This window comes from Pinus tabuliformis, chromosome 4_1 (assembly GCF_031772625.1).
Source record: "Pinus tabuliformis cultivar Carrire ecotype Pingquan chromosome 4_1, CPIR1, whole genome shotgun sequence".
Classification (NCBI taxonomy): Eukaryota; Viridiplantae; Streptophyta; class Pinopsida; order Pinales; family Pinaceae; genus Pinus; species Pinus tabuliformis.
The window spans coordinates 483,757,783-483,768,924 of record NC_142303.1 but is presented as its reverse complement, the minus strand read 5'-3'; positions in this window follow the sequence as shown (position 1 = coordinate 483,768,924).

The window sequence follows — 11,142 nt, the reverse complement described above, 5'->3', positions numbered from 1 at the left end:
AAATTTTTTAATTATAAAAATTATTTCATTTAGGTTACTAAATATAAGTAGATTCAATTGATTTTGTTATATTACAAACAATTTATTTAGAAGAATACTCACCATATGGATATTACATGAAAGAAAAATTAATTAATGATAATTCATATTGGTAACCTCGATATTTTATAATGAATAATATATTTTCAAATTTAAAATATGAAATTTATAAATAATGTTGTTATTTGTTAGCATAAATTTTAACACCAATTTCAAAATGAAATATATTTATATAAATATAATTTTTATTTTGTTAGCCAATTTGGAGTTTAACCAGTTCGACCTTTGGCTTGAGAAACCATGACCTAGGGGCATCTAAGCCATCAAAATCACCAATCACCATGGGATCGCGCACTGAATTATTTCCCACGAACTGGTGACCTTCACATCACGAAGTGACTTAACTGTATACCCCATCACCACCGAATGAGCTTATATAAATATAATTATTTTAATTAATATAATTCCCAATTAAATATATTTATATAAATATAATTATTCTGATTATATTATAATTAGCAAAAATATCTAACATTGTTATTATTATATTCAATGTGAGTCAATTTAAGCCAAGTAGTATTACCCTAAATGTGAATCAATTTAAGGCTAGGATATGGTTATTAGTAGATGATCTTTTTGTTTCTCTCATGTTCTCATTAATTTTATTGCAATGTTACTTGTTTTTTAAAGAAAATAACATTTTAAATTTTATGGACCAATAAGTTTTTGTGGCTAAAAGACTATATTTATTTTAATTTTTATTTAGTATATAATTTTTAATATTTAATATTTATAGTATAGATATATTAATTTTGGATCTACATAGTTGCGAGATGAATGAAATCTTTTGAGATGCAAAAAGTCTAAAAAATTACAAGTTATTTATAAGTAGAGAGAGAGTATGCCATCTCTTTCATCTTGAGCAACAAGATAATAAAAATATTTTATTTGTTAACTATTTCTCATTTGTTTTATATAAAATATATCTTTACAAATATCTTATTCCAAAACTATCTAATTTTAGGTTTGCTACATATTGCAAATTTGATCCTGTAAGTTTGGAGATGTTTAACCTATGTGTTAATCATGGTCGTTGGGGCCTTAAAGACACTCCGTTTTTCAACTTGGCATTGCTTCTAAAAAAAATTTGGCTAGCAGTTAGCAGTGATGGAATTTGGAATCAAACCATCATGAGAGAAATATATGTAGAACATGGATCTCATTGGTTGGCTACATGTTGGTGCTTGAGACCCTCCTTATATTTGATTATCATGGCATAGTCTCCTTGATACTATGCATTGGTTGTTTGGGAATCTCAGGTGGGACATTGGCTTGAGATCTATCATGGAGATAGGCCTAGACTCGCTCTAAGGCATGATTGGTCCACATTTATTAACTCTTCCTATCATTAGATTTATGCAAAATCACAAATTTTTTGTGATTAAAGATATTGCAAACATTTCTATTTCCTCTCCTCCATTCACACATTGGAAGGATGCAACTGAGCTAGAGATTTTAGATCCCCTTATTCTGAAATGGAAACTATATATTACCAAAAGAAGACAAATTTATTTGGTTTAGTGGCTTATAGCAGGGAAAGGTAATTTTTCAACAGACATATCGGATAATCACCCAACTCGCCAGACATATTTTGTTTTTCTCTTGGCTTGCTTGGTCTTGGAAATGGAATTTTCCTCTGAAACTCAAGTGTTTTTCCTGGTTGGTGGTACACAACTAGATCCCTGGTAGATGCAACCTTTGCCTTTTCTTTGGAGAGGACATCTATCACCTCTTTCTCCACTATCCCTTTGCCACATAGGTTTGGACATGCATTTTACACTTGATAAACTCCAGTGTCTCTTGCCTTGGTAGGTGGACAGTGGATCATCAAACCCATAGGACATTGTATTTATTTATCATTTGGGGACTTTGGCGATCTAGGAATGGTCTTATCTTTAAGCAAGTGATGCCTGATATCTAGAGGAAAAGTTGTAGAATCATATCTTACTATCTAGAGTATTCTTCCTTTTATCCTACAGATTCTAAAAACCCTCCTCAACCTCGCAATATATGGTCTACCTTTCCTGTCCATTTTTTTTATGGGCCACCTTCTTTTGGCATGTGTGGATGTGGTATGACCATTCATTTAGGTCCACTGAGCTCCTACAGATTTCACAGGCACTATGGCAATGGCTCCAACACTCGTGTTGAATTACTCGCACTCTGGGCGTGTCTTGCACTATGCTAATTGGCTCGACCCTAAGGATTTTATAGTTTTTGGAGACTCCAAATGTGTGATTGATTAGGAAAATGATAGAGGTTCTTTAAACTCTTGTCTCGACTCATGGAAAAGAAGAAGTAACACCTCGATGAAAGTTTTCCACTTTGGCTCCATCACCCACATCTATTGGATCCAAAATTGCAAAGTTGATGGACTCTCCAAAAAATGTTGTATTTAAGACCCTAAGTACAAGATCAACTTCCAGTGTTTTTACTCTCCCAATTTGCAAGGGACAGGTCACGTTATGATCTAACACATCCATTCTTGTCATGATTTTAAACTATTCAAAGTAGCGAGAATCTATATTTTTGTATGGGGTAAGTTTATATTTTGTAGAGAACCTTTTATAGTATAACCATATAAGTTTTAAATGCAGGGACACGGAGAAAATTCATTCTCTAGAATATGTTCACTCACACGGTGTTATTTTTCTTATCTTAAAGGTGTGTCGATTTGAGTATCTGTTCTATGTGACCCACATGGATTGCAATTTGTGCCCACTCGAGTGGCACTCATGATAGGGGCAATGGTCTAGTCAAGACAGGCGGCTATAATGAGTCGTACATTTCGGGCCCACCTAACGTCGTCCAGCACACATGTGTTATCCATAATTCTCGCTAGAATGAGTCGTACGTTTCGGGGTCTACCCACAGGAGGCCCATAAATGGGGCTGCCTCAACACATTGATAATCACATTTCCCATTGTAGGAGTTTATTAGAGGTTATATATCGTTCCACCCAGCCTTTCCCTTTTCATTTTCCATTGTAGAGGTTATATATATCATTCGAGATGAGGGACTCATTTGCTTTTGCATTGGCAGTAATGGTAGTAGCACTGGTTGTGGGCACTGCTGTAACACGCAGAAGATCCCAAGCGGAAGTACTCTCGGATCCCTCCTCGTAGATCTAGAGGGAAACACTGCCTTCAGCGGTTACGACTACAAAGCATCGCGCGCAGGCTCACCCACCGCCTAAGGGACTGGGGTTTGCAATCACGGAATCTCTCAATCTGATTGCACCACTTGTCTTAAAAACCTTGGGGGCCGCATCTGGAACATTTGCGGAAACGCCATCGGTGCTCGAGTTCAGCTGACTGACCATTTCATCCGCTACGAGCAGTACAGTACGAGTAGTTATATATTCAACGTCTGCATGATTCTAATATCTCTTATCTTCTCTATCTATGTTTCAATAAAACGTGATTCTCTGAGCAAGAGAATCTGATGCTGTGATATTCTCATTCTCATAGGTCGTTATCTAAATCGTTCCACTGTAGCTGCCAATAATTTCAATCATTTTCACGGTGTCACCGCTTTTGTTTTGAATTGCTACGAGTTACTTTCGGTATCAGATATCTTCTCATTTATAAAAGTTATATGCAAGAACCGTTAAGTTTAAGGAACAAGAAATGCAAAATCTCTGGTTCATGGAAAATAATCTAGTTAGATTCGTGCAAAGAATCAATCAACCATTTATTCATTATTGATATTTGGTGGAGCAATTACTAAGCCCAGACCATTCTTTTGATATTATTTACCTTATTGTACTTTTTCCATTGGTGAAGCAATTACTAAGCTAACCCATTCTTTTGATCTTGTTTACCTTATTTTACTTTTCTCAAAGGCGTGAGGAGCGCCTGAGATTTCTCTGCCTTAACGGAAATGGCAAGCCTATTCTTTTGATCTTGCTTACCTTATTTTACTTTTCTCAAAGGCGTAAGGAGAGCCTGAGATTTCTCTGCCTCAACGGAAATGGCTTCCCTTCACATTGTATATAAACGTTATAAAAATGGCTTCTCCCGGTAGATATTTTTCAGTCAAAGCGAGTAGAAGACCTTAGAAAGTTTAAATGGAAGACGAAATTTCAATGGGTATTAAATGTTTTGGGATTACAAAAGTTATATAATATAAATCTATTGTGTGATATGTTTAAATTAATTTAAATTATTAAATTCTATGGTATATAAATTTATGGTAGTGTCTCATATTTAAAAAAAAACAATACCTTTATGTTTAAGTGATTGTGCATATGCTTCTTGATAAAATTGGTTTTCTTTCATTTTGTTGGCATTACGAGATCACAAGATAACTTACCAGAAAATCATATGTTTACAAGCATTTAACAAAACTCTCTAAATGGGAAGGTGTGGTGACCATTTAGATTAAAACCCTTTAGATAGAACTACAAACATACTTTTTTTATACAATATAATAATTTTGAAAACGTTTTCAAATTTAAAGTTTGTTATAGAAATTTATGCATGGGTTTAGAACATACCTACATATTTTGTGGATTGTAACTAAATGTTACACATGATACAAATATCATTTTAGCATATTCCATTCCGGAAGCATTTCATCGATGGATATGCATGTTCATCTTCCATTGTCGATGTTTCTTCTTCCACTATAGATGGAACTGAATCCACTGTATCTGTCGTTTCAAGAATTGTTCCTAGGTTAATGAGAAAGACACATATGGGCTTTCAGACTAACTCTAAGGTTGTTGGCACTTGTGCTGAATATGTTACTGGATCCTCTACTAAGTAACATGGCGGGGAAACTCAACCATACCTTGGACTCATCATTAGATTTGGAACATCCATTCTGTATGTAAGTGTTGGGCTGCTGATTTGTCATCATTTCACCGTTATTTACAGTTTTAACCATTTGTGCCATTTTTTAATCTGTTTCTTACCCCATTTTCCACAAGATCTCGTGAACACCTCATCAATATTTCCAACAGTCAAAGTGGTTAATTTTCATACATTTTGTTTGCTTTTGATGAATTAATTAGTATTATGTTTGGTTTTACTAATGATAGTTTGTCCAATTCAAGTTTCTATAGCTGAGTCCAATTTTTGTAGCTATCTCCATAGTTAAGGTAGTAGCACCACTCTAAAAGGAAATATAATTCTTGGACTTGGTTTCTATAAGCCCCAATATGGATTTGTATTGGTCAAATTCCACCCATCTTACACATGTGGACCTCCAACAAGAGATCAAAGGAAAAACACAACAGTTTTGACTAGCCAACTTCATTGCACTTATTACATTGCATGGTTTGGCAATTAGGGCTTTGATTTGCACTGGAAAATCAGAAGTGGTGCATTCTAGAGTTAATATTTTAAAGAACCTCTCTCCTTACTTTAGCTAGAATTCACCTAAATGAAAAGATCACAATATCATTTTTAATTCCATTAAAGTTTTGAGTCAGGTTATAACACCATCAGTTCCACATCCATTTACCCTGTGAGTAAATAGTAGCTCTTAAAATCAATGCTATTAAAATCAATCTAGAATTTTTGTTATTTTAGGGCTCTTTTCCACCTACATAAGATCAGGTTGTAGGGATTTGGAATAGAGAAGTGAATTAAATTTCCGAACCTACAAAAAAACATTAGCATCTTGCAATAGGGAGTAAATTCATTTACTACAATTTGGCTCTAGGAAGTTCCCCTTACAAAAGGAGATAAGCATGAGATCATATCGGACCCAGTGGAGTGATCGAACCGACTTCATTGGTTACAGTAGAGTGATTTACACATACTGAAAGTGGCATCGAAAGGTACATGGGAGTCACTTGGAAGTAAACCTCAGATTAACCATGTTGAGAAACTTTCAAGGCAATTGAGCTTTCTTACTCTACTCGTGTGTGTACATCGGATCTGTGATTGTCCTCTCCGGTTAAATTGTTTTACATGGTAACATTTGATACCATAATCTTAGGGCTATTACCCAAGGTGACGATGGAGGGGAAGTCTTTGTTGTACCTAGAACAAACGTTGGTTAGACTCACTTGGACCTTTTCGATGGGTATTCTTCATTCTAGATGGCATAAATTAAGTTTACTTGCACCAAATCGTGTACATTAAGAAGGTTGTGAGAATAACTAGTTCTACCCGCTCTATCTATAGCCACTTTTCACTTTGATCTACATGATGTTCGATTTCATCACCAACTAGTGATTTCGCTGTGAAAAGCTTGTTTCCATGGTTTGAATCCCTAGATTTTTTTGAGTGTGTTAATTGTTTGTTTTTACTTTTTTTCATACCTTAGGTCTGGATTGCGATTTTCCATTGCTAATATTGATAGTAAATTTATGTAAGTTGAATCTAATGGCATAAATGTTGGAATTTACCGATAAAGAACCCCCTATTAATAGGAATCCCAGTCCTATCCATGTCTTTGCAAATGTCGGTCCTCCTTATATGGCTACGTTGCCACTTCTTGGATTCACGATAGGTTTACCGATGTGGTTGTTTTCAACTTCTTTGATCCCAAATAAAAAAACTATTCCACCTCAACCGAGTTTTTCCCCTCAACCAAGTTCATCATCTCAACATCACAAGCCTCTTATTGACCCTATACCTTCTTCACCCAACATGTCCTATGCTCCTTCTTCTTCTTCCCTTGGTAAAAGTCATAATGATAGTAACATGGTTACTAATACTAAGAAGAAATGGAAGAAGAAGAAGCAGGATAAGAAAGGTGTCAATCAACCAACCATGGCTGCAGATAATGGTTATGTTGAGTAAGCTTCCATTATTCATCGCAAGCCCAGATACCCTTGCAATATTTGTAAGGGTTACCAATTCCTTATTGATTGTCTTGGTATTCCTAAGTTCTTGGTAATATGGTCAAAAAATTCTTATCAACCTACTGTTGATCCATCAAACAGTGATTGTGAGGTTCATGGGAAAAAGGGTAAAGTTAGGTTTCCTTGTTGGTTATGCAAAGGGATTCATTATAGTCACATTTTTCCTCATATGGACGAAGCCTCATAATTTTTGGAAAAACTTACTGTTTCACATCAACAACTTCCAACTCATTACCATAAACTTTCTCTCAACCTACCTTCAATTGACAAAGTGATTGATCTAATTCCAAGTACATTAAATCCCACTCTTCCATCGGAGAGTGAAACACATATCACTTAGGTTGACCAGACATTGGTTGATCAAGTGGTAAACTCGATACCATCCTTCGAAGGACTCATCCGAAGGATGAGCTTATAGGACAAGTGTTGGCTACATGGGGCCTGGCCCAGGTTCAGCAGTGAGTTTAGCCAAGCAAATCCTGGTACTACTGGCCCTTTCGGCAACAGTCCGCAGAGCGCAGACTGAGGTCTCACCCAGAGTAGTATGGGAGGGTGCTGAAACCAGGTTTTCATACCCTAGGGATGTATTGATGAGTGTTCTGGAGGTTCACGATCCTAATCTGCGCACTGCGCTACTCCGCGTAGATTCCTATTCTTCGAAACCCGTGCGCACCTTCATATTATTCCGATCCTATCCGATCCTTACTATGATATTAGTGCTTCACTTAGTTTGTGCGGTCCCAATATTCTTATTACTTGTTCAACTTTCAGATTAGTGTGCGTACTTAAAAATAATATAAATGCATAAAGAATAAATAGAACATAGATATACAGATCTACAAGCAAATGCACAATATTCTGAATCAATATTATCTTTATTAATACTCAAGTTCAATTACAGACCCGACTCCACCCTGTGCACTCAGTTGCAGGGGTTCGCGCACTTAGTTACGGACTCTACTAGGCCTCTACACACTCAGCTACAGAGCCTTTACCTACTACTACGACCCAATACACTTCAGATTCACATCTATCTCCTAACCATGCCTTCAAATCTATCTGTTACTTGTCAAAACTAAGACTGACTTTACACTTACAGCCTCGCTCTATTTATACAACCCCATGGTTTGTGGACCATGGGTAGGGCGACATACCATACATTGAATTACATTATCTTAGGGTGGACAACCCTAGACTCTTGCACTCTGCACCGACATTTTGTGGGGTCTTTACATTACACTTTGACCAAAATTCGGGCTTCAAGCCCCAAAAACATACCATGGAGGAATCCGCTGCCCAACAACAAGCATATGTTATCCTCCTCAAGCTTGTAAAAAATAAAGAGGTACTTACCAGTAATGGTGGGGGAAGTGAGAGAGAGTCTTTGTTTTTGTTTTATAAAAGGTAGTATGTTGCTGTTGAACATGACACTCCATCACTTTTTGTGTCTAGGTTGGGAAATCCATTTGTCTCCTAACTGACCATACCTTATTGAAAGTCTTCAGTTGGTTTTTGGGTATTTTATTTTGATTCAAATGGTGGAAATTAAGAATTTCGTGTCGCCAATATGTTCAAGAGAAGTCCAAACTCAATTCAAATTACTTTTCCATTGATAATCTTCAATCACGTCGACCATCCATGAGACAGTCCTAGATTACTCCAAACTTCTATTCTTCAAAACTTTACATAATTTTCGTGTCATTGGTCCTCCTGCAACGAGTGCACTTTCTATCAACCTCAAATCACTATCTAATAAATTGATCTAGAAACCTTCAGTACCTTGGAGCTTGCATGCCTTAATGGTAGGTTTCTCGCCTTCGATGACAAGTTCTCATCATTGACCTTCGATCAAATGATTTTATCTCCAAGACATCTATTTGCACTTCATAGATTGTACTGGAAGTACCTGGAGAGCTGTTTTCATTATTGATGGTTTCTCTCACACTTGTTAATAGTTCACATCATTGACTAGTAATCAAGTGGTTTCTACCATCTTCAACTACGAGACATTCACTTGCATGGTTAGATTCACACTACAGATCGATAGATGGACATCAAAACCCTGGATCTAGTTTCATCCATCCAAGCTACATGGAGTTATTAAATATTCATTATTGTAAACATAGATTCACTGATGGTTGCATCCATACTATGTCTTTTGTTGACACGGATCCTCATATGTATTTATGTTCTGGTTCTTTGAGACATTTATGTTCTGGGTATGGGAATTCCTACATGAACGATGATTGTATATTGCATTGTAACATTTGAGAGATTGTTCCAAGTCTCCAACTGCAATCTATAAGCACTCTAGTCATCACAATATCTTCGGACATTACACTTTAGGAGGCAATTTTTTACATTTCATTTTGTTGCATTAGGAAAATGACCATTGGTTTGGATCTTTCGATATCCATCAATGTGTTATAAAGAAAGCCCTTGCAAGGCTAGAATCCAAACTGTCCAAAAGAAAATGAAATTCCTGGATCCCAAGGCTCAAAAACCTATTCGTTGATCCCAAGACGCAAAAAGCTCCCTTAGGAACTGCACATAAATGTGCTCTATCTTACACTGTGGCATACGCACATGACTTAATGAATGTAAAAATAAAAGATAAAGTCTAGAAGCATTGTTAGTCATATCTTTTCCAACTAACCAGCTTCGAATGAATGCCTATTCAGCTTTGATCCATCCCATCATGGAGCTACTACCTCTCTCTTTGGAAGCCCTATCTCACCATTAGTGGATCTCATCCCTTGGCAGATGGATCCCAAACGTTCCACTCTTGGCCTATAAAAGTACAACAGTACTGAGGATTTAGAAGGACGGTTGGAAGTAGGCTTACGCTGTAGAAATAAGGTTGAAAGGCTATTCATTGAAGGAGCGTGTTGGAGATTTTTGGAAGGGACTTGCAACATCAAGGCTTCAAGGTTGTAAGTTTATTCTCCATTTTATTAATATAAAAGAAACTGTTCATTCTCAATTATGTCTTTGTTGATATAATTTGTGGGATTGCTTGATCACCCACATAGATTATGATTTCATATTGATCAATTTCTGATATATGATTGATTTAATTAGTTCATTTATTTCTTATGTTATATATTGGATGCTTTGATCTTGTGTATGTTTCTTTGTGTATGTAGATCTCCTTCAGGACATCACAAAGAAGATGTGGGAAGCAATGGGAAGATCTCTAAAATATCGAGGAGAAGTGGATGGTCGAAAGCTCTAAAAGGGACTTCATCAGGCATTTTTATTAAACGATAAGTGACATCTATCATAGTTTTTGTTTCAGTCAATCATAATCTAGAGAAATGTAGCAGTTCCTTGTTGTTTGTTACTAGATTTCTCCCAGGTCTAGGGAGATCACCCTTGTTCGCAAGAGGGATTTTTTCGGATAGCATGGACTCTAGCGATAACTGCACAACTCAAAAATAACACATCGGTCCTCTACAAAATGGTAAATATGATTAAAAAAAGCATTGCAGATGATAATATGATAAACACATCAACAATAACAAAATACACTATATATATCTTCATAAATTTATTTTCTCCATCTCCTTGCTCTTTTCTCAATATGCCAACTGAAATATTCTTCAGCTACCTTCTACAACTTGTGTTTTTTCTCTGCAAGTCTTCAGGAAATCTACATAGTTTTCTCCATTTGCATACACTTCTCTTTTCACACACTAACAATACATCCAACCAACCTCCACTCCTCAATGTAATCTCGAATATATAACTTACTTGAATTATTAAAGTAATAATTTCAATTGTAGTAATGGAGAGTTAATCATCCTTGATTACACACTCTTGATTGTTTGGGTACTTTGATAGTTCTCCTCCTTGCCCCGGTCCTCCATAATATTCATTGGATGAGAGATCTTATTAACTTGAACCCTCTTCTAGAAAACGTCCTCACACTTTTCAACCCATTACTAAGTGCAAAACCAAAGTATATGCCCATGCAATTAAGTGGAATAAATACAAAATCTAGGAAACTTCACCTACATGGAGTAGCACTCCTCTTTCATTATGGAAGTGCATTATACCACACCCTAGAGAAGCTCAACCTATGTTATAATGCACTATGTATGCTTGTTTACCTATGTTACCCTAACTAAACCCTTATTCTTGCAGCCTTCTTCCACCATATTCTGAGCTCAACTTCACGACATAACATGCAACCATGAGACACTGTGACACTCATATGAAAC